The sequence below is a fragment of the Macaca thibetana genome, chromosome 6 (assembly GCF_024542745.1).
Source record: "Macaca thibetana thibetana isolate TM-01 chromosome 6, ASM2454274v1, whole genome shotgun sequence".
In the NCBI taxonomy this organism is placed as follows: domain Eukaryota; kingdom Metazoa; phylum Chordata; class Mammalia; order Primates; family Cercopithecidae; genus Macaca; species Macaca thibetana.
The window spans coordinates 120,416,375-120,441,194 of NC_065583.1; the positions used below are offsets into that span (position 1 = coordinate 120,416,375).

At 37.9% G+C, this 24,820-nt stretch overlaps 1 protein-coding gene and 1 pseudogene across 8 annotated transcripts in view; one reads left to right on the forward strand and one right to left on the reverse strand.

Annotated features, from left to right (window-relative positions):
* Positions 1–24,820, forward strand: part of PDE4D (phosphodiesterase 4D) — a 1,590,976-nt gene that overhangs the window by 1,020,138 nt on the left and 546,018 nt on the right. The gene's annotated exons all lie outside the window — the stretch shown is intronic.
* LOC126956998 (NADH dehydrogenase [ubiquinone] 1 beta subcomplex subunit 4-like) lies at positions 11,430–11,859 on the reverse strand (annotated as a pseudogene).

Consider the following 24,820-nt stretch of genomic DNA (forward strand, 5'->3'; position numbering starts at 1 on the left):
ATAGTACCCTTGCTTCTTCAGATGCCATTATTAAGGGCATCCCTTTCTTTAAATTCTGAGATCCCTTACTTGACTCAGCTTATGCCAGAACTGATGAGAATTAGACCTTCCTAAGGTCTTCTTTCTTCCTAAAGTGAAGATTGAAATAAATCTATAAGATAAAAATAATCCTACTACCAAGCCCCACTTAAGACTGGATTTTTAACTTGCTCTTCTCAGCACAATGACACAACAGAGAACACAGAGGTTAATGGAAAGTCTTTGGAGCAAAGGATATTTCAAAACCACCAGTTTGTTAGATTTGATGATCAGCTCTGCAAAATGTTTAAAGAAGATTTCTTACTCACATCTTATAAGTTAAGACTATAAATGGTTTAAATGGGGGAGGATGTGACAGGATTGAAAATCTTCCCCTTCCTTCGTGGCTATGAGAATTCACACTGAGCAACAGGGGAAGAGAAGGAACTAGAACTTGGAATGAGCTTATGTGTGGGCCCTCATTGTTCCAGGATTTACAAAGGGCTACGCTATCATCATATTAAACAAATGGTTCTTGCTCTTTGTGCCAGCTTAATTGCCACCTTGGCTCCCGAACAAAGAAATCACCACTGAGGCAAAACATGTTTGCTATTGAAGGCAAAACCCGCTTAGAGCAATTTTTGGGTTGTTTTTCCATTTAATTTTTTAACTTGCAGAAATAGCCCTCTTTTTTCTGGTTTTTGTTGTTTTTTTGTTTGTTTGTTTTGTTTTGTTTTAAATGATGTACCCTTGTGCTGTTAAGTTTTAACATGGAATACAGGCTTTATGTATTTAGGCAGTAGTGCTGAGTTAGATACTGGTACCAAAAAAAGGAAAGAAAGAGAACAAGAGGACGGCACATGTCAAAATGCCTGATAGAACTGCATGGACAGAACTAAATGTGCTTCCCTACTATTAGTTACATGTATAAGTCACATCTCAAAGTGTGTTCCCCAGGTCAGCATCAATATAACCTAGGAACTTGCTGGAAATGCAAATTCTCTGGTTTCATCTCAGGCCTAATGAATCTGAAACTCTGGGTGGAAGGGAGTGGCCCAGTAACCTGCATTTTACAAAGACCTCCAGGACACTCTGATGTATGCTAGAGTCTGAGATCCACTGGTGCAAAGAATACCACAGGACAGATGTAGACTAACTAAACTAGTTCTGTTTCTCTTAAAATGACGTTGACAATATTTAGAATTTTGAAGAATGGTATAGAAATTCATAGCTCGTGTGTGTGTGTGTGTGTGTGTGTTTTAGCAGAATTCTGTTTTAGAAAATATGGAGTAGACTCTCTTTTATCTAGTTTTGATATTTTTGTTATTTTTTAAAAATTAAGAAGTAAGTAGAGAAGTATAGCCAGCTACTTCCATAATTTCGTAGAAATAATGAAGTTTATTCTAGCAGAAATGTATATCTTATGGAATAACTTCCCTAATATTCTGTCTAGACATATATTCTTTTTTGAGGCAGGAATACAAAAGAAAATTGGCTTCTGCATCAAGTTCAAAGAAATGGTGTTTTAATTCTGTAGAGAAGTAATTTCATTTTCTCAGAGAAATGGGTAGACAGATATTAGTAATTTAATTCTCTTCTTAAATGATGGCTGCTATAGTTCTTACCAACGCTGAAAGAAGTAGAGTCAAATAGATTTAAATCTGGCTAGTGACTAGAATTTTTTTGGGGGGGGTAGGGTGGGTGAAACTGTATTGCAGGGAGGTCTGTTGTAATAAGCTGACAGCTAGTTATCATGCACTACCCTGCCGTTCTTTGACATGATAGCTAAGGGCATAGACAAAAATCTGAACTCTATGGTCTTTGTACATAACTGCATTCAGATTAATTCACTTAATAAATATTTGTGGAGCACCTACCGTAGACTTATCACTATAATGGGCTAAGGTTGTACAGTGAGCAGGATACTCACATACATGATTCTCGTGAAGCCGGAGGTCCAATGGTAAAGCTAGATGAGTAAACATCAATTATAGTGAAGTATAATCACTTTCAGGATGAGGCAGAATATAGGATGCTATGCAAGCAGTCATCCTTGATTTCAGGACTGGGTGATGGAGAGTTCAGGAATGGTTCATGGAAGAGGCACTAAAGCTACAGGCTGAATACAAATTAGCAAGGTGACGGACAGGGCAGGCAGAGAGAAGAGCATATGCAAAGTTGGAAAGTGGAGAGTTCTTGATGTTACCACGTTACTGAACATACATATCGTGGAGTTTAGGATGCAGAGAGGACAGTTGCACATGGTCTGGAGAATAATGGGAGATGAAGCTGAGAGTAATGCAGGGAACAGAAAATAGCAGGCCTTGCTATCCATGTTAAGAATTCTGGACTTCAATCCAACAAAAGGGAAAGCCTTTGAGTTTGTAGTATTTGGCTGTGCTGTAGAGAGTGTATTGGGGAAGGACAGTGCTGAAGGAAAGGAGACCAGCTGGGACATTGCTGCAATAATTCAGACCAGTCAGTACTCATGGCTTGGACCAGCAGCAAGGGGAGAATGAAAAGTAAAGAGATTTAGGAAATAGCTACTTAGGAAATAGATTCAACGGGACCTGGCATTTCAATATATATGACAGCAAGGAACAGGAAGACACTTGGGACGACTAGATGAACAGTAGGCCATTCACTGAGTTTGGAGTCCAGCAAGAGGAGTGGGTTTGAGGGTGAAATTATGTGTTCTATTTGGGCTAGTAGAGTCTGAGAAGTCTGTGGTTGTCCAAGTAGAGATGTCCAATAAACTGTGGAAAATGCAACCCCTTATGCCTCTCTATTCTCATAAATACTTTTCATGCTTTTTCACAGCAGAGGCTAAAGCCAAACAACTTTTACAGTCATTGATTACTTCTATAGTGATCGGGCACTACTCTTGATGTCAGTTTAAGTGTTATGTGAATTTTAGAGTTGCAGAATTTTCTGCACAAAATCCTAGAAAGCAACTTGGTTTACTCAATGAAACCTGCCTGCCAACTAACAAGACCTATTATCTTTCAGTGGGGATTTTATTTCAACAATGGAAACTATGACAGAACTGGGATGGTCTAACCCCAATTTGAACACTCTATTCTCATTTTCATTAGGAATCACTTCCCTGTAATCATAAAACATAAATATATTTACTATAGACGTGTTGTTTGGTGAAAGCAACACTAAAAATGAGTAGATGAATATAATAGCTAAAGGATAAAATAGGAGTTCCCATTTTTAAAAAGAAGGACTATGTTTACAACACAACTCTCCTTAATTCTATAGTGTTATTATAGCAGTGAATTTTCAAATAAAATGTTAAAATTGGAATGCTAGAAGTTTTCTTCTATCATATCAAATAAGTGGAAGGTCACCTATTTGATGATTACATATTCAAGTGATAGTTCTCAAAAAGTAAATAAAAATCTCATATAAATTATAAATCATTCTGCAAAGTTTTGCCTCATATTTTCTCCATAATTATGAAGCTTCTGAAGTTATTTTACTTTTGAGAAGCCACAGATGGTCATAAAAATTAATATAAATTCAATAAATTTCAACTAGCCTTGAGGAATAAAGAGAGCAAGGATTGTCATCAACACAATTAAGAATGGCCAAATCCTATTAATGTTTTCAAATTACCAAATTAGAAAAGTTAGGAAGCATGAATAATTTATTTCTGACAACATATCCTTTTTAATATCTGCATTACTGTGGTCTGCTAAGGAGACAAACCTACTTATGTGACATACCATGTGTAAATGTTTTCCTAATTAATAATTGGAAAGTTTCTGTGTGAAACACAAACTTTCTAATCATACATAATGTAGACTACAGGCAGACAGTTAGGAGTTGGTCAAAGCTGTCAAAGCTTCTTTTATGGAAATCTCTTTTCCTGTGATCTTTATCCTATTCCAGATACTCAGAACTCTTTTTCTCTATAGTACTTAGATAACACAGTGTTTATCCTCACATCCTATCATAGCTTTTATATTAACCACTCAGCAAATATGTGTGCATGCACATACACGCACACCCATACATATATATATTTAACCATCTAGAAACTATATTAAATCTTCTGTAAACTTCAGATAAGCCTGTTTAAATTGGGGGTGGGTCTTATTGTAGCATACCAAATGGTTCATATACCAAGTATATATTTGTCATACTATGTGGAACAGTATTATATTTAAAACAGGTCTTATTTCATGTAGGTTGTACCAAATTTGTGGTGGTAAACATTGCATTTAGCTCATTCACAAAGAGTGCAGAAATACAGATTATCCATGTTTTTCTGTAGTGCCACTCAGTGTAATAGGTAAACAATACATCTCATATTAAAGAAAAAAGAGAGTCTTTTCAAAAGCTTGTAAGGGTCTGAATAAAGGTCTTGGAAATGTGTCATAACAGCTGAAATCGAAGAGATTTGAAAAAAGTGGGAGAAGTTAAATATTGCAGATGCATAGAGCTGAGACTTCTTCATTGGAAGTTGGGCAGTTCCAACTTTCATGTTGAAAATCTTTAAAAGTAGCCAAAAGCTAATTTTTTAAATCACATATTACAGATAGAACTGCATGTGTATTTGATATATTCCATATTTGTGTATCCAAAATTAGCAAATCCATGGTATTTTTATTCTTTGTTTTAGATATTCTAATCATTTCATAGCACTTTCATTACACATCTGCCCAGATTTCGTATTGCTAAATTTTAGACACTATTCTTTAAGTCTTGGAAGAGATAGGCTTTTTCAGCACAACCCAGCCCAAACAATGTAGTGTTACTGTACTATATGAAGACAATACATGTGCTGGTCTTGTTCAGGCATTTACTGCATTTTTATTGAATGTCAAGTATGTGCCAGGCAAAGTCCATCTAGGGATTTTAGGATTTCCAGGACCTGCCATTTATAAACTTCCTGGAAGAAAAATTAACCCCCTCAAAATGGGTGTTGACATCCAGTTTGCCTTTATCGCTCCTCTGATGCCTTTTAAAAACTATATTTACCCATCTTATGTCAATAAAAAGGATGTATTTATTATAAGTTATGGCAGGTAGTATTTTATAGACAACTTTATAGCCCACATGTTAAAGGTAAAAGTGAAGAAATTATGCTACTTTGCTGTATTTTCCCAGTGATTTATGTAAGTATTTACTCCCGGTAGGAAAATGCTGTAACACTGTTGCTGACAACAGGGCCCAAATAAGTATCAGCTTGATGTTCTGTAATACCTATTATCTTATTTGTTTTTGCATAATCCCTAGGAGGTAAATATATAACACTTTGGTTTCATTAGCATCACAACACATTATTAGGCAAATCAACAGAATGAAATTAAAGTTATATTATCTAATTGAAAAAAGCCTTCACTTACATTTTCAAGCATTAGTTCTTATCCACTTTCAATCACCTGGGGAACTTTAAAAAATCTGATGCCTGGGCCAGACACCCAGAAAAATGACATTAGGCTTTCTGGGGACAGGACCCAGGTGACTGTGTTTTTCTAAATGTCTTTCATGACTCTGCTGCTTTAGAGGTTCACAGACTTCCACTTAAAGAACTGCTAGTTAAGAAATGGATCCATACTTGCTCTGACTCCCAGAGATATCACTTTTCACGTGTTCCTATCATTTAGAAAAAAATGATTTGAATCAGCTAGATACATGATAGAGGACCCCCCACTACACACACACACACACCAATCTAAGCACAAAATTATCTTGTTGTCCTCAATAGTTTGCATGGATAAGTAATGCAAAATAAGTATCATACCCAATATTAAGAAATTCTTAACAAGAAGCCCAAGTTTTCACCTTGTTTCCTATTTTTTCCTTCAGCCATCACATTCAAACCTGGCCCAAAGGTTTCTCACATTCTAGCCTCCATCACCACCACTATTGCTTTCGCCTGGGCTTTTGGCAAGCTAGAAATTGCCAGACTTTCCTGACAACAGGCTCTGTAAGATTCAGTTTAAAGCTTACACTTTGGCTGGAGCTCATCCTCCTAACAAGAGACTGTGATATGTAAATCCACAACCTGAAATCTCATTGGCTCTCCATTGCCTACCAATAACCCCCAGTCCTCTACTCTGGAAGTCCTGGATGGTGTAACTCCATTGCACACAGGTTCATCCCTTGAGGGCTCTTGGTAATGGAGTACTTTCATGTGCATGCTATTCTGCTGCTCTTGTGGAAAGAGTCTTCAACCCCATTCTGTATACCCTGGACACTCACCTTGTGAGACGCAGCTGAAGCAGACCTCATTGTCTGGGACACTGTCCTTGGTTCTGTTGGAAGAATTAGCCACCAGATCCTTGAGGCTGTCTCAGGACTTTGGCTTCACCTTTACCATAACAATTGGAATGCAGGCAAAATAGTGTTTCCAGTTACTAAAATAAGACTATAGACCATATAATATGTTCGTTTTGTGCTTATTTAACTCACAGGGGAAAATACCCATATTTTTAAGACTCTGGATTTAAAAAATCTAGTTGATTAAAAGAGAATATTGTTGCCTTGTCTGTTTGGTTTTATTTTTTGGGGGGTTTCCAATACAATTGTGGAGCAAGAAAATCAGTCTCTGGAAAATATGTCTAAAATGCGAGAGAAGATTCCAACAAAATAAGTTAGATTTCAGTTAATATGTGAAAAGCATTTCTTCATATATACAATGTTTATTTTACATGGATAATTTATGTAAATTATTGAATAAATAATACTTTTGGGTTTGGGTTTTAGGGGAGGTTTTAGGTTTGGGTTGCAGTGGCGGCTTTTCAGCTGATTCAAACATCTAGTTTTCAGAATACTCTGCCCACATGATTTTTAGATATGACTTGGCCCTAATTGCTGACTCAGATTTTCACATTTTAAAAAGCAGTTGTGCATTTTCATATACATTATCAAACAAGATTATAAGATTTTAAGGTAAGAAAGTAAAAGGGCATTCACTAATGATCATCAGAATCACCTACAAGGGCCAGTAAACCACACATTACCGGGCCTCTTCCCCCAAATTTCTAATTCTGTAGATCTCTGGTAAAGCCTCCAATTTTATGTTTCTAATAAGTCCTCAAGTGACACCAATGCTGCTGGTCTGGAGACCACACTTTGAGAATCACTGCATTAAATTAACAATTTTATTGGTTGAGTTTTCACCACATTGTTGACTAACAATGAATAGCTTTGTTGTCGCCAAACTCTGTAATGTTTCCAAATATCCATATATAGTCATAGGCCCAGAGAAACAAACCACATCTATATTAAGAGTGCTTTGTTGTTATCATTTGACCCCCACTTTAGTGTTTTTAATTACATCGATCCTGGAGAAAAATAACTGTTTTCTAATTTTGGCATTACAGATTTGCTAAGGCAATAGAAAATTCTCTTAAACCTTTAGATTTTTAGTCTTCTAGTAAATATAAGCATATGAGTTCCAAGCAAATTCTGAGTTTTAAAAAATTTAATAAAATTGACAAATGTTTTCAATAAAATTGGAGAGGCTCATTTCCTTGTACAAATATTCTAAAAATACATGATAAAAGTTCTAAGTGCTATTTGTTGAAAGATCAGCAAAATAACTCTACAAGTATTTGTGGGCATGTTATCTTTTATGTGATATTGGTTATAAACTTAAGTTATATGAAGACAGTGTGTTAGTTAAATTATGTTCTAGTCCTACCTTAAGGAAATAAAAACAATAAGGCTCTTAGTGACTTTCTTCTGCACCACTGCAGTACTTGCTAACATGTTTTAATAATATGTAGTTGAGAATGATGAACTCTAGGCAGCAGGGTGACTTGGAGATACTAATGGAAATGCCCAGTCAAAAAGAGCCTGGACTAGACTGAGCTCTGAAGACTCCAAATAACTTCCTGTTATCCCACCATCTTCTTAGATGGTCCAATCATGCTACACTCAGTCTAGGGCAGTGACCCTGAGGAATGATATGTTTGGCAAAAAAGAAACCAAAGAAGGGTATTGCCATGCTTTAAGATTTTCCCACATCTTTTTCAGCATCTTGAATGGGGTTTCTGAAAGTCTGAGGAGTGAACTGTGACCAAAATTGCTGATATTTTGAGCTCAAAGAAACTGAAATTTTTAGGTAAGAATACTAAGACCAACTTAAAAAGTATAGTATCAATGATTTACATTTCTTTAGCTGAGGATTTTCAGACCACTTTAATGCAAATCACATTGATTGATTCTCTAAACCAGTCTATGAAGTGGGCAAAGTGATGGTCTCATTTTTCAAATGAGGACTAAGGTTTATTTAATTAAAGTGGTTAACTCTTCAAACATCTAGTAGAGGCTAGCCAGATACATTGGCTCACACCTGTAATCCCAACACTTTGGGAGGCTGAGGCAGGCAGATCACCTAACTGGAGTTCAAGACCAGCCTGGCCAACATAGTGAAACACTATCTCTACTAAAAATACAGAAATTAGCTGGTCATGGTGGCGGCAGGTGCCTGTAATCCCAGCTACTTGGGAGGCTGAGGCAGGAGAATTGCTTGAACCCAGGAGGCAGAGGTTGCAGTGTGCTGAGATAGTGCCACGGCACTCTAGCCTGGGTGAGAGTGAGATTCCATCTCAAAAATCAAAACAAAAAAATCTAGTAAGGGTCTGTGTCTAGCACCTGCACTTCAAATATGTGTTTGTCATGACATCATTAGCCCAATTCAATTTTCTTTCATTAATTTGCTGAAATAAATATTTTTTGAGTTTATACTGTATACCAGGTGCTGCTGTAAGTGCTAGGAATATAACAAATCAAACAAATAAAAATCCATGACCTTTTGGAGCTTACATTTCAATGAGTATAGGCAAAATAATGGCCCCTGCAAAGAGTTCTACTGCCTAATCCCTGGACTATATGAACGTTACCTCACATGCAAAAAAGGATTTTGCAGATTTGATTAGGGGCACAGACCTGGAGATGTAGTGTCTATAATAGCCCAGTGGGCCCAATCTAATCGCACAAGTCCTTCTAAGCAAAGACTTTTCCCTGGTTATGTTAGAGAGATATGTGATAACAGAAGAAGGGTTAGAGAGATGCAACTTTGTTGGCTTTGGAAATGAAGGAAGGGAGCCAGGAGCCAAGGAATGTGGACAGCTAGAAAGGTCAAGGAAGCAGATTCTCCCTTAGCCCATTCAGAAAGGAATGCAGTCCTGAAGACACCTTGATTTTAGCCCTTTGAGACCTGTGTTGGACTTCTGATCTACACAACTATAAAATGATACATTTTAATTGTTAAATCACTAAGTTTCTGATAATTTATTACACCAGCAGTAGAAAACTACAGAAAAGATAGACAATATTCAAGAAAAATAAGTAAAAAAATATATTATATGTTGGATAGTGGTAAGTGCTAAGGAAAAAAGGGAATGACATAGGAAGTATCAGTAGGGATGCAATTTTGAATAGCGTGGCCCTCCAGCTTGACATTTGCATAGACTTGAAGGAGGTGAAGGGCAAGAACATTTCAGATGAAGGAAACAGGAGGCTAAAAGCTGAGACTAGGACAATGATCAGCCTGACTAGATTCTGAATATCACCGCTAAAAGGGCAGTTTCTACTTCAGAATACACGTACAAGCTTCCCCGGGAGTCATGTGTGATGATTTACAATAAAGTTTCAAAACTCCACAGATGACATTCTTACTTTTCTATAAGGAAACAGTCTTTCCCGGATAACATCATTTACTTTTTCATGTTTGCTGGAGAATTCATTAAGAAATTCAATACACCGTATTCAAAGAAGATGAATTCTTACACTCACTTAAAATTTGGTCTAAGGCAAACAATTGAAGATGTTCAGACTGAGTCTTTTTGGACCATCTACTCAACATCATTATCAACCAACAGCTTATACCCCTTCAAAGGGATCTCAAATTATATTTGATCCTGAGTTGTTGCTATAATAAATTTAGAGCTGGAGAAAAATAGTCATTGTAATTATTTTATTTTTAGAGACCGACTTACATATGCTGAATAAATAAAAACAAAATGAGAGTTAATTCTGTGCAAAATTCACCATCAATTTTGATGAAATTTCCTATTGATACTTCCAAGTACAGTAGACCTTTTGTATCCATGGATTCTACATCTGTGTATTCAATCCAAAATTGTTTTTTAATAATATGGTTGTGTATATACTGAACATGTACAGACTTTTCCTGTCATTCCCTAAACAATACAGCATAGTAACTATTGACATAACATTTACATTGTACTAGGTATAAGTAATCTGGAGATGATTTAAAGTATATTGATGTGTGTAGGTTATATACAAATACTATGTCATTTTATATAAGGAACTTGAACATCCATGGATTTTGATATCTGCAGGGAGTCCTGGAACCACTCCCCAAAGATCCCGAGGGACCACTGTAATCTAATTGAGGCCAAGTTTCATGGGTTTGTATCCTCTTAAGTACCTGGGGGGAAAAACTGTCTGATTTTTGTTTTTGAAGTTTTAGTATACTGTATATTTTAATTTTCGAAGAAAGGAAAACAGAAATTTTATGATCTGTGTCAATAGAAGTGTTAATATAAAAAGCAAAGAAATGCCTAGGTAAATATTGGCCTGGTAATAAACATTCTGCAATGCTGCTTCATGGGAAATATGCTTTACCTTGCTACTCAAAATGTGATCCATGAACCAGCAGTATGAATATCACCTGGACTTGGTAGAAATTCTGGGGCCCCACCCTGACCTAGTGACTCACCATTTGCATTGCAGTAAGATCCCAGGTGATTCATATGTGTATTCAATGTGAGAGGCACTGCACCAGGGCCATACCTGGGGCCCGCATGAAACACACCAAGCATTGTATGTTCTTTACATCCTGACAAGTCCGTATGAACTCACATTATTCTGAATACAGTGCACTAGCATATCTATCATGTTTTGAAAAGCTATTTTCATCAAGGGAGCTTAGTATCTGGTGCTCAGGAGATACCTACAGAGAAGTAGACAGTGTTATGCTGTTGAGAATCTATCAAACCTTTTGGTCGTATAATGTTTTTATTTCAAAACCTTAAATTGGTCAACATATTTTTTAATATTTAATAGTTGAGGGATGAAGAGGACAGAAGTTTAATTAGTTCAAAGGAAGGTAAATTGGGAAGGAAACAAATTTTTTGTTGAATCCGAATTTTCAGAATGAAAGAAGACACCAGTGCCCTGTGGTTCAGTGCTAACACAGCTGTGATGTGACCCTTCAAAGGTCAATGCTTGTGCCCCCATTGCTGGCCATCCTTCTCCTGGTCAATGTTGATGTGTCATTGGCTGGCTCTGTGTTGCTGGCTTGGTCTTGCTTTCACTGAACTTTGGCCTCCACAAAACTTCTAAGTAGCATTACTCCTACTTGTTAATCTTGGAAACACACAGGGTGAGTGAAATTCCATTTTCTTTCTTCTTTTTTTTTAATGATTAATAGATGATTTATTTAAGTAAGAATCCATATAGTCATCATTGCCAGACTTAATATGAGATGTTAAATGTTCCATCCAATTTTCCTTCCTGGATAAGTTTTTCTTTTCTATCCCTGTCAGTTTTGAAAACATAATCTCAGAAGAACAGGGGCCCGATTCCACACAGAGCTTCCAAGAGTGAGTTTTTAGGAGTGAGTCTGAAATTAGGATAGACATTTGCTGATCTCGAATCAAGGCAAGATCTTCAGTGAGCTCTTGGCGGTTAGGGTTGTTGTACTGAAGCAGGTAGTCTTGTTTCAACTGGGCTCTTATAGCCAACCGTTCAGCTTGCATCTGCCGGGCTTCCAGAGATATGTCATATTCGGCTGAGGGTCAAGGACAGAGTGGTGAGGTGCGACGGAGTATACTTTGGGAATGACATTTTGGTGACCCGGTGCACAACTGCCTGAAATTCCATTTTCATGTGACACTTTTGTATCTGTAACCATCAGGTTCCCTATGTTTTCTATTCCTTAAGTTGGCTACCATTATACTATCACATCTCTTTCCTTTTCTAGTGACTCCCCATTAGGCTAGCTTCTATCTCATAACCTTCTTTTGTAATTTAACGGCCCAAAGATGAGCAAATTCCAGAAATTCCTAAAGTAATTCAATTAGCTCAGAGCATCATAGAGACTCTTTTTTTCATTGCCTCATCCTGGGGGTGATTTATCAATGAAAATGACTTTAGTTTGATAGACGCTGGCTGCCTCATCGTATCATTGTGACATCATGCACTTAACTAAAAGGGCTTGACTTAGGCATCATCTCCTTCTCTCTCGGCAGCTGCTCAGTTAGATGTTTTTGTTTTAACCAAAGGGCAGGACTTCAAATATGACCCTATTTAACTCCATCTGGTTATATTTAGGCCTTATGCTCTTTTTATATCCTGATTCTGTCATCCATTCTCTTAGCTGTCCTTCCCAGTTTGATGTAATATTATTTTCTCAAACTATACCCTTTTCCATAATAAAGATTGTCACTGCTCCCTCAGGCTTCCTTAAGCAAGCTTTATAATATGTCTGATAGAATCTCTGTTTCTGATTGTACTCAGGATAGATTTGTTTCCTGGCACACATGTATGTGTTCTTCAATATGTCACTTAATCACAGTGCCGCTTTTAGATTACAAACTCCTGTCACCAAGGGTTTTGTTCCCTCTTTTCAAAGCAGAACTTCAAAGAATTTTGCTTACCTTTACATCATTGACTTTAACTGTTCACATCATTGACTTTAACTGGATGATGGTTGACGACTGATGGCCAACTAACAAAAAAGGAGTTGAGGAATTGAGGTTTCGGATATAACAGAAGGATACTTAAGACTTTTAATGAATAAATAAACTAATTTTTCTTAGCAAAATGGTTCAGATAAAAGTAAGAGTGCGTCAGAGAAGGCTGTCATTGGTTTATTTGTTATATTCCTAGCTGATGGTGATTGTATGTTAGCCAAATATCTTGCATTTGATTTTAAAACAAATCAGAAGTAGATGACTCAGAAATGGTGACAATAAAATTATAGACAAGCCCCTTGCTACAGCAGCTCTTATTAATTAAATATCTGAGACAGAAGAATTAAAAGAGAAAAAAGTGGTATACAATTTGGAAGGCTGGCCATAAAAGTATTTCTTTCAGCTGGAGACACCTTACCTGCTTAAATATATAAAATTTTTGAAGAAATAAGAATAGATCTTATTTTACTTTGCAATGAAGGCTTGAAATATTTGAAAGTTCACTTTATTGCAATAGGATTAAGTACATCAAACTTCATTCTTATCTCTCTCAAATATTAGGAGTGTAACTTTCAACTGAACTTCTTTACCTGCTGTAATATACTCTACTACAGTGATATTTTAAAATGAATACTTTGCGAACGTAGTACTAGAATATGGATAGTGTTTTGAATATTTTAATAGCCTTACAGGATTAAAAAAAGGATCTTATAAAAAGTATGTGTAGTACCATTCAATTTTTACAAATTTATGCATTTGCTTATTCATATATGTAAATTGCAAATTTACATATAAGCTTATACTCAGAAAAAGATAAATGTTGTAAACACACTTGCACGCATGCACACACCATAACAACCACCATGCCGTTCAGTGATTATTTCAGGGTAAGTACAATTGCAGAAATTTTACATAGTCACGTTTTGCCTGTATTTTCTGTTATAAGCTTTTGTTTTGGCGTAAGAAGAAAATAATCGGCCGGGCGCGGTGGCTCAAGCCTGTAATCCCTGCACTTTGGGAGGCCGAGACGGGCGGATCACGAGGTCAGGAGATCAAGACCATCCTGGCTAACGTGGTGAAACCCCGTCTCTACTAAACATACAAAAAACTAGCCAGGCGCGGTGGCCGGTGCCTGTAGTCCTGGCTACTCGGGAGGCTGAGGCAGGAGAATGGCGTAAACCCGGGAGGCGGAGTTTGCAGTGAGCTTAGATCTGGCCACTGCACTCCAGCCTGGGCGACAGAGCGAGATTCCGTCTCAAAAAAAAAAAAAAAAAGAAAATAAATTTAAAAATTTCCCCAAAACATTCTTTGTTATAGTCAAAAATTAAAATGAACAGTGTCTATCAATAGGAGAATGGCTATACAAACAAAAAAGGACAAATAAGAAATAAAATTGGCTAGGTATGGTGGCTCATGCCTGTAATCCCAGCACTTTGGGAGGCCAAGGCTGGTGGATTGTTTGAGCCCAGGAGTTTGAGACCAGCCTGGGCAATATGGCAAAATCCCATCTCTACAAAAAAAATACAAAATAATTAGCCAAACGTGGTGGCATGCGCATGTAGTCCCTAGCTACTAGGGTGGCTGAGGTGGGAGAATTGCTTGAGCCTGAGAGGCGGAGGTTGCAGTGAACAGAGATCACGCCACTGTACTCCAGCCAGGGAGATAGAGCAAGACCCTGTCTCAAAAAAATAAATAAATAAATAAAATTAAACAATGGGAAAAGATTCCTGTTGCCATTTTAAATGTTGATCAACATTCAAATTTTCTGTGGTTTTAGATAACAAGACATGTCAACCTCCTGAAACAGTCATTGATGTAAATAGTAAGAATATATATGCATTTGACTTTACCTGAGTTTAAAAGTAGAGAGAAAAGATGCATTGAAGCACGCATACAATTATTTTCTAAACATATCCTTCAGTTTCAGTGTTTTTTAATCAAACCACCAGGAGAATGGTGCAGCAGACAATGACAGTCCATGTCTCCCCCTTCATGGTCCCTTAGTTGTCATTGATGGGTGACTGCAGAGAACCATAGGGATTTGAGGACCTAACAGAGATATTTTTTACATTGAGAGTGGACATAAGCTCCTCATTGCCTCATTGTGGTTTGCACTTCAAGCTGCAGCGTGTACTTTTTCTGAGCTGTGTGGTCTGCCTTCCTAGAACTGTGTGCCCTGTACTGTTATTTGAGAATGTTTATCTAGTGAGGAGTGCTGCGTTGCTCCACTGTGTATCACAGGGCACAGGAAGCAATGGTATGACATTTTTGCTGCACATCTATTTTTGATTATTCTTAAAAGATGAAAATGTTAATCACTACAAGGGTGTATTAGTCCATTCTCATGCTGCTATAAAGAACTACTTGAGATTGGATAATTTATAAAGGAAACAGGTTTCGTTGACTCACAGTTCTGCATGGCTGGAAAGTTCAGGAAACTTAAAATCATGGTGGAAGAGGGCACAAACATGTCCTTATTCACATGGCAGCAGGAGAGAGAAGTGCAGAGTGAAGGGGGAAAAAGCCCCCTATAAAACTATCAGATCTCCTGAGAAGTCACTCACTATCATGAGAACAGCAGGGGGAACTGCTCCCATGATCTAATCCCCTCCCATGAGGTTCCCTCTCCCAAAACATGGGGATTACAATTTGGATTACAATTCGAGATTTGGGTGAGGACACAGAGCCAGACCATATCATTCCACCTTTTGCCCTTCCAAAATCTCATCTTTCTCACTTTTCAAAACACAATTATGACTTTCCAACAGTCTCCCAAAGTCTTGACTCATTTCAGCATTAACTAGGTAGTCCAAGTCCAAAGTCTCAACTGAGACAAGGCAAGTCCCTTCTGCCTTTGAGCCTGTAAAATCAAAAGCAAGTTAGTTACTTCCTAGATACAGTGGAGGTACAGGCATTGGGTAAATACACTCATTCCAAATAGGAGAAATTGGCCAGAACAAAGGGGCTATAGACCCCATGCAAGTCCAAAATCCAATAGGGCAGTCATTAAACATTAAAATTCCAAAATGATCTCCTTTGACTCCATGTCTTACATCCAGGTCACGCTGTTGCAAGAGGTGGGCCCCCACCACTTTGGGAAGCTCCACCCCTGTAGTTTTTCAGGGTACAGCCCCACTCCTGGCTATTTTCATGGGCTGGCATTGAGTGTCTAAAGCTTTTCCAGGTGCACAGTGCAAGCTCTTGGTGGATCAACCATTCTGGGGTCTGGAGGATAGTTGCCCTCTTACCACAGCTCCACTATGCAGTGCCCCAGTGGGAACTCTGCGTGGGAGCTTGCACCCCACATTTTCCTACTGCACTGCCCCAGCAGAAGTTCTCCATGAGGGCCCCGTCCCTGCAGCAGGCTTTTGCCTGGACATCCAGGCATTTCCATACGTCCTCTGAAATCTAGGTGGAGGTGTCCAAACCTCAGTTCTTGACTTCTATGTACCTGCAGGACCAACACCACGTGTAAGCTGCTAAGCTTTGAGGCTTGGACCTTCTGAAGCAATGACCTGAGCTGTATGTTGGCCCCTTTTAGCCATGGTTGGGACTGAAGCAGCTGGGATGCAGGGCTGCACAGAGCAGGGGGACCCTAGGCCCACCCCACAAAATAAGGTCTTTCCTCCTTGGCCTCCAGGCCTGTAATAGGAGGGGCTGCTGTGAAGGCCTCTAACAGGCCCTAGAGACATTTCCCTCATTGTCTTGGTGATTAACGTTCAGCCCCTCATTACTTATGCAAATTTCTGCAGCTGGCTGGAATTTCTCCCCAGAAAATGAGTTTTTCTTTTCTATCACATCATCAGGTTGCACATTTCTCAAACTTTTATGGTGTGCTTCCTTTTTAATTTTCTTCTACCAGATACTCTAAATCATCTCTCTAATTCACAGTTCCACAGGTCTCTAGTGCAGGGACAAAATGCCACCAGCCTCTTTGCTAAGCATAGCAAGAGTGACCTTTGCTCCAGTTTCTAACAAGTTCCTCATCTCCCTCTCAGACCAATTCAGCCTGAACTTCATTGTTCATATCACTATAAGCATTTTGGTCAAATCCATTCAACAAGTCTCTCAGATGTTCCAAACTTTCCCATGTCTTTCTGTCTTCTGAGCCCTCCAAGTCTGTAGGAAGTTGCAAAGTTTCCCACATTTTCCTGTCTTCTGAGCCCTCCAAACTGTTTCAACCTCTTCCTGTTACCCAGTTCCAAAATCGCTTCCACATTTTCAGGTATCTGCAGTAGTGCCACACTACTCTCAGTACCAGCTTAATGTACTAATCCATTCTCACACTGCTATAATGAACTGCCTGAGACTGGGTAATTTGTAAACGAAACAGGTTTAATTGACTCACAGTTCCGCATGACTGGGGAGGCTTCAGGAAACTTACAGTCATGGTGGAAGGGGAAGCAAACATGTTCTTCTTCACATGGCAGCAGGAGAGAGAAGTGTAGAGCGGAGAGGGAAAAAGCCCCTTATAAAACCATCAGAGCTCCAGAGAAGTCACTCACTATTATTAGAACAGCATGGGGGAATCTCTTCCGTGATCTAATCACCTCCCATGAGGACCCTCCCCCAAAACATGGGGATTACAATTTGGATTACAATTCAAGTTGAGATTTGGTTGAGGACACAGAACTAGACCATAATAAAGAGTTTGCTTTGGTAAAAGAAAGTGTATCTTTTTATTTACTTATTTACAAAGCAGCTTATTAAAGTTATTAAATAGTTTTCATAGGGGCAGCCTTTTTTTCTACTTTCTATATTAGTAAGTGACCATCTATGATTGTAATACAACTGAGGTTTCCCAAGAGCGAATGTAGCACAAAATAAGGTGTACTGTCTACCCTGTAAGAAATGTTGTGCAGTGAACCAACTCCAGCACAGATATGGAGCTCTCTCAGAAAAAATATAGGAAATTTAGATATGTGAAATTCAAATGGAAACAGAGAACTCAATTTAGATTTTAGTTTGCATAATATCTTAGAAATGTTTTCGTGGTTCAAAACTGATATTTGATAACTGTGTTAGACCTATAAACATTCACAAAACATCCCTATAATTTTCAGGTACAAAACACTAGTATGGATTTTAAAGTTCAATGTGGACCACAGGGCTTCTGCTTTTGCAGGGGTACCTTGATTAACATCCTTTCAATTCAGGGAGGGTGGGTGTATGAGAGCAAAATGTATGTATAAGGTAAGAAGAAAAGAGAAATGAGAGAGAGAAGCAGAAGATAGTGAGCCATCAATAATAATATTAGTTGGCATTCATTTCAAAAGCCAACCACCCCAATTTAGAGGATTTGCATTTAGGACTAATTAAATTATAACCTAATTGAGCAGGGACTGAGTTAGGCCTACTGATAGTGCTTCATAAATATTCACATTAACAATAATACAAGATGTTCCTTTTCTTTTTTTTTTTTTTTTTTTTTTTGAGACAGAGTCTTGCTCTGTCGCCCAGGCTGGGGTGCAGTGGCCAGATCTCAGCTCACTGCAAGCTCCGCCTCCCGGGTTTAGACCATTCTCCTGCCTCAGCCTCCCGAGTAGCTGGGACTACAGGCGCCCGCCACCTCGCCCGGCTAGTTTTTTGTATTTTTTAGTAGAGACGGGGTTTCACCGTGTTAGCCAGGATGGTCTCGATCTCCTGACCTCGTGATCCGCCCGTCTCGGCCTCCCAAAGTGCAGGGATTACAGGCTTGAGCCACCACGCCCGGCCCTAAGATGTTCCTTTTCAAGGCTAAAAACTTTGTCTAAATGGTATATACACCTTGTGAGTCTTGGGAAGTCAATATTGTTCCATTCCTGAATTTTTCTATCCCTTTTAAGGATAATTCTTACTCAAGTGAACCGAAACTTTCCCTATAGCAATAGAGGTCCTCTGTAAGCAATTTTACTCCACAAGATTCTTTGCCCAGGTAAGAACAGATATTACAAATTGTTGGCGATTCTTCCAGGTCTCTCGGAAATAAAAGATCTTCTCAAATTGTAGCTTTGGTGCATTAATAGTTACTCTGGGGGCCTAAATGAGTTAGTTAACATGCAGCTTAAACATCTGGGGCACACCCAGAAGTAACTCAGGACTGGGGAATTTGCCCTCCCCTGCTACTCAATTGCCGTTTGTGTAAAATAGTGGACAGTGACACTGTTTGTGTGTGGCTAGCAACTGTCTCTAAGTCTTGGGTTTAATTGGAGAATAAAGTGCACTCAAATACCCTGAGCATACATATAAGAGTATTTACCATGATTCATAAGACTTGCTTTAAAAGTATACTCCAAATAAATACCCTCTTAAATTTAATTTTTCTCACATTTCTATGTGGTTATTCATAGTTCAAGAGCAAATATTTAAAATATGTAAATGACAGCCATTCAATTAACTATTCTAAATTTTAATTTTTTTCACCAAGGAGCTGAATTGATTCTCAAATATACCTTACATGAACTCTGTTTAAAGTGTACTGTATTTTTTAAATTTGTGAACATGGGAAATTATACAATGTTCTATAGTAATTTCAAACCTGAATTTTCTTTTAATCTCAGTGAAAACTTGTTCCTATTCGATGTTCTTTTTAACATCTCTAAGAGCCAGCTGTACCTTATCTGAAATGTAAATTAGTGTAAAAACCCTTTCATTCTCAATAATTATCAGCTACTATCTTTTTAGCTTCGTGTTCATCAATAGTAAACATCCAACCTTCAACGGTTAACAAATATTTAAGTGTTTACCATGTACCAGACACTTTTATACATTCTGGGGTGACATATCTAGAATTACAAGTGTATCAAATATTATGACAGACAGGTGGAAGCTGCCATAGGATCAAATAAGAAGAGGACATAAACTTAACTGTAGAGATAGTTTGGGGAGGGAGGAAGAAGTCAGTGTTAGAACAGGCAACTTTTAAAGAACTGACCAGGAAGTTATGCAATTTGGAGTAAAGTGGGGAAAGAGTGTCAGGAAATGAGGTTGAAACAGATAATATAAGATTTGCTATTTATTCAAAAAGAGTTTAGAGGCCAGTAATTGACTGGGAGAAGAATGGTGCACAGAGGGACAAGTGTTGACCTGCAAGGCCAATTAGAAAGCTGTATCTATAGGTAAAGGCAAGAGATGAGGATGACGTGGATTAGGAAACAAAAAAATCCTCTCTTTTACCTGCAAAAATAGCTGTTGGCTTTGTGTCCCTTCCATACCAGACTTGGGGTCTCCACATTTCCATCAAGAGACTGGGCAGTTATACATCTTTTTATTTTCACTCTGACCTGACTGCTTTATGCAAGATGGGCCAAGTCTCCCTTATACATGAGGAATGCCCTGATGTAAAGACAAGACATCTGCTCCTCCAACCACCTTTCTTCCAGGTGTACCTGCCTTAATTCCTCTTCCCCCATTCTCAGTGGTGCATCATTCTCTACTACTCTCCTAGTCCTGCCTCAGTTTTCAATTAGTTTTATTTTGCAGCACATATTTTTTTTAGTAGTGATCTCCTATTGTTCCTTTATCTCCCTTGAAAGGTACCTAATTAATGCCAGTAAACCTTCATGATGCCAGCATGTCTGTTCGTCCTAGGAGTGTAAATGATCCTTGTATATCTATAGGAACGTTTCTATGCCAGTCTTTGAAACTGAGGAATTTCTTACACACACACACACACACACACACACACACATATACACACACACACACGTGTATATATGTGTATATATATGTATATGTGTGTATGTGTACATATACATATTCCATTAGTTATGAACAGCTCTTTTTTATCACTTAAAAGCAACAAAATAATCAAAATATTGACATTATTCAGTGAATTGATAGTTGAAATGTAAGGATTTCAGAATGTTTTACTGATTTAAAAATGAAAGTTATGTAGTCAATCCTGAGCCCTTTCCTAATCCTGATTTCCTAAATCTAACGTATATTGAATTTCTTTTTTTTTTAAATAAAGATTCCACGAAACTTGGCCTCTTTCCTGTCATCTTAAATCTATTCTCCTCTTGTACTTCTCTTAGTTCTACTTCTTTCAAGTGAAGTACATTCTAATGTGAACCTCAGTTTCTCTGAGAGGCCCCTCACCACAATGTCCATGCCTTTCTGCGCTTCCCACGTAGATCTTCTTGCCCCAAATACCTACTGTGAGCCTTCTTTCCTCTGTGCCTGTCATTCCACTCATCTGAAATCAGTCGCACAAACCTTTTAAGCACCTTTCTCAGGCACTGTGGTCAGTAAGGTTTACAAACGATTGCCAATCACTGACAACAAATTTGGGGCAGGGAGAACAGCCCCATCCCCATAAATGGTCTCATGTTTCTTTGTTTGTTTGCTTGTTGTTTTGACAGAATCTCACTCTGTTGCCCAGGCTGGAGTGCAGTGGTGTGATCTTGGCTCACTGTAACCTCTGCCTGCCAGGTTCAAGTGATTCTCCTGCGTTAACCTCCAAAGTAGCTGGGACTACAAGTGCCGGCCACCACACCCAGCTAATTTTTTTGTATTTTAAGTAGAGATGAGGTTTTACCTGACCTCAAGTGATCCCCCCACCGCCTCAGCCTCCCAAAGAGCTGGGATTACAGGCCTGAGGTACCATGTCCCACGCATAAATAGCCTCATTTATAAACCATGAATGTATAAATGCTGAGATAGAGATTTGTGTGTGTGTGTGTGTGTATTTGGGGGATGGTGGATACACTTTGCCCAACAAATCCAATATTTCTTACTACTTCCTATGCTTACCACAAGACTATAATATCATCTTTCTCTTAAATTAATGGAAATGCCCTCCTAACCAGTTTTCTGACTGGTGCTTTTGCCCATCCAGCCTAAACTTCTCATAGCAGAGTTATTCTACAAAACAGCAATTAGTTCGCATCGTGTTGCTCTCTGCTCAAAGTCATCCAATGGCATGCCATCTAGAGTCAAAGTCAAATTCTTGCTATGTCTGTTAAACTTCTACATGATCTATGTCTACCACACCTTTCAAGTGACCTGGGTCTGACATCTTCTCAAACCATTGTCCGCCTCACCCACTCACTTCTCCACTCCGACTTCATTAGTGTTCCCTGAATGTGCCAAGCATGTTCTGCATCACAGCCTTTGCACTACTTGTTCTCAGTGCTGGGAATTCTCTTCCTCTAAGTATCTGCATGGCTGGTTCCACCCTGCCCTTAAGATCGTTGCTCATGTGTTACTTTAGCAGTAATCCTTTCCTATTCATGCTTTTTCTTCACCTTGACACTTCCTGCTGTATTTTTCTTCATAACACCTATGACCTACTGTATCTTTTGTTATCTGTTTATTGACTGTCTTTCTCCAACAAGAATGTAAGCTCTATAAGGGCAAGAGCTTTTGTCTGTTTTTTCACTGTTGCATCCTCTGTGCCTAGAATGGTACCTGTCATGTAATAGATGCTCAATGAATATTTGCTAAAGGATGGAAAGAAGAAGGGAAGAGGCGGAAGGAGGGAGAGAGAGAAAGAGGAAAGTTGAAAGAAGAAAGGAAGGGAAGAAAGATGGTAGGGAAGAAGGAAGGACAGCAGAAAGTCTCATGTTGGCATTACTAAGTCTCTAACACTTATTAATACCTGCTTTGTCTTATAAACAGAGACAACACTGGCTTCTAGCCTAGTGCCTTTGTAAGGCAGCATTATCTGGATAGAAACTAATAAGGTTGTTCTGTTTACGCTGCATTTATGGCAAGAGGTACTGACTTTCCATTTATAGTTGTGATATAAAGTTTCTTCTTTAAATGAAGGCATTTTATTTCAGTTTTTAAAAATCTAATCTATTACAGAATTTTTAAAATAAATAATAGTATATAGGGGACTCAGATACAACAAAAATCATGACATAGAAATGTGGATATGGCAGAATCATGAAGCTAGTAGTCGAATGCCTGAATTGGGGGTAAGTGACCCCTTCAGTCATGAAACATTCCCTGACTATTGCCATCTTCCCCTCCTTCATTCCTGTTGTTTATTCGACTCCTGTACACTATCATGGGTTGAAATGAAACCATTTGGTATTGCTAACTGTTGTGTTGGGTGTTTTGGTTCTGTCTTCCTAAATTGATACAAGATCCTTGATGTGAGTGCTCAAGTCCTTCATCCCCTCCTCCTGGGCAGCCACCACAGTGCACAGCCCAGCACTGACACAAAAGAACATTAAGGATGTGTATTTGTCGTATTCGTCATGACTTAGCTACACAATAAGACATGAGGTTAAAGAGTGTGCAAACAGTAAAAATACTCGAGCGTGCTTTATTTTTTATTTTTAAGAAAAGTAAGACAATAGGGAGCAAACATCATTTTACCTTACAAACTGGCAAAACAAAATCACTATTTTGCCACTGGTATAAATTTATATTTTTATATATATATATAATATATATATACACACACATACACACATACACACACACACACGCATACATAGATACTTATCCAATCTGGTAGGATAAATTAATCACTAGGACAAAATCATGAGTTAATAGGAGCCAAATTCTAGCACATCCAATTGGAATGCTTGAGAATTAAACCTGCTAAAAGTACTGACTGGAAGAGGAAGACATTCATAAAACTATTAGGCACATTTTAGTGGAAGTCAGCAACAACAAATAATAAATTGATTTAAGTAATAAATTTAGATATTTAAATTGTCAAGGAATTCTTTGTTCTGTTTTATAAATGGTATTAGCATTATCTTTTTTACTGAAAACTTTAAAAGTGTATGATTGCCTGTAATGACCATTGCATTGACACCATTTTCTGCAGTATGATTTGCTATTAAATGTGAATAATGTAAAGAACAATAATACTCCTAGATCACCTGCTACGAACCAGGCACTGCTCTAAATAGCTCATGTATTTTAATTCATGTAACTGCTACAACCCTATGAGATATATCCTCCTTTCAGCTTCATTTTACTAGCGAGGAAACCAAAGCTTAATGAGGCTCTGTTAGTTATCCCACATCACACAGCTAGTAAGTGTCTGAGCTGGGTGTTGGTGCACAGTGATCTAGCACCCAAGTCCATACACTTAAACACTACCTTTGAATGCAGCTCTGTACCCTATATAAGGAAACTGTGGCCTAAATAGGCAAACCTGTGACAAACGAATCCTAGGGTCTAAAACAAAGGTTGAAAGGTGACTGTAAAAGTAGGCATTTCATCTTTAAATTTGACCAGGTAAATTTGACCTGCCATTCTTGATGGCATTAGTAAACATTACATTTCTTATAATTTACATTAAAAATCTAATACTTCTTTTACAAAAAAGACTTTTAAAGAATATGCATGCATTTTATACAAGGTTAAAGAAGTTTTCAGTGCAGGATAGTGAAATGGGGGTTAGATGCCCTTTCTATACTACATTTTTAATCAATGTAATCTTAAAATGAGATGACCTTGTAGCCAAGCATTTTTTCTTTCCTTTATAAGCAATATTAACTACACTAAATCAAGAAAGCTAATAGTTTTACGTATTCCTCAATAACCATTAAGTTCAAACATTGGAAGAGTTTAATATTTTACATGGAAAATCCACAGGCAATAATTTTAAGTGACTTAGAAAATGTTTACCATGTTTTAACCTTACGTGACTGTGTATGTGTGTAAGTGTGTGTGCCTGTCTGTGTGCATAAGTATGTATATGAGTATGTAAGTTTACAATCTAGTAGTTCTCAAGGAATGTTGGAGAAAGAATATGTGATCACATACAGTTTATAAAAGCTCTCTTATGTCTTTGGAAAGACAAATTTTTTGTCAATCTAGTGGTAAAATAATATTAATTTCTTTATTAATTTTAATTTCCATGATAAATAATACATTTGAGCCTTAAAAATATTGTTAGTGATTCATGTTTCTTTTTCTATAAAAATTATTTCTAAGCCTTCCTCATGTTTCTTCCAGGCTCTTTTTTCTGATTGATTTTTAAGAATTTAAAAAATATTCTGCAATTTCTCTTGATCACAAATGTTGGAAATATCTTCTCCCGAAGAAAAGAATGATTTTTTAAGAAATACTTTAGTAGCAGGTTTTTTTCTATGAAAAAACTAGAAGTAGCTTTTTCTTGGCAACATTTTCTTCTAGAGCAATAGGAAGGAAAACAGAAAGCT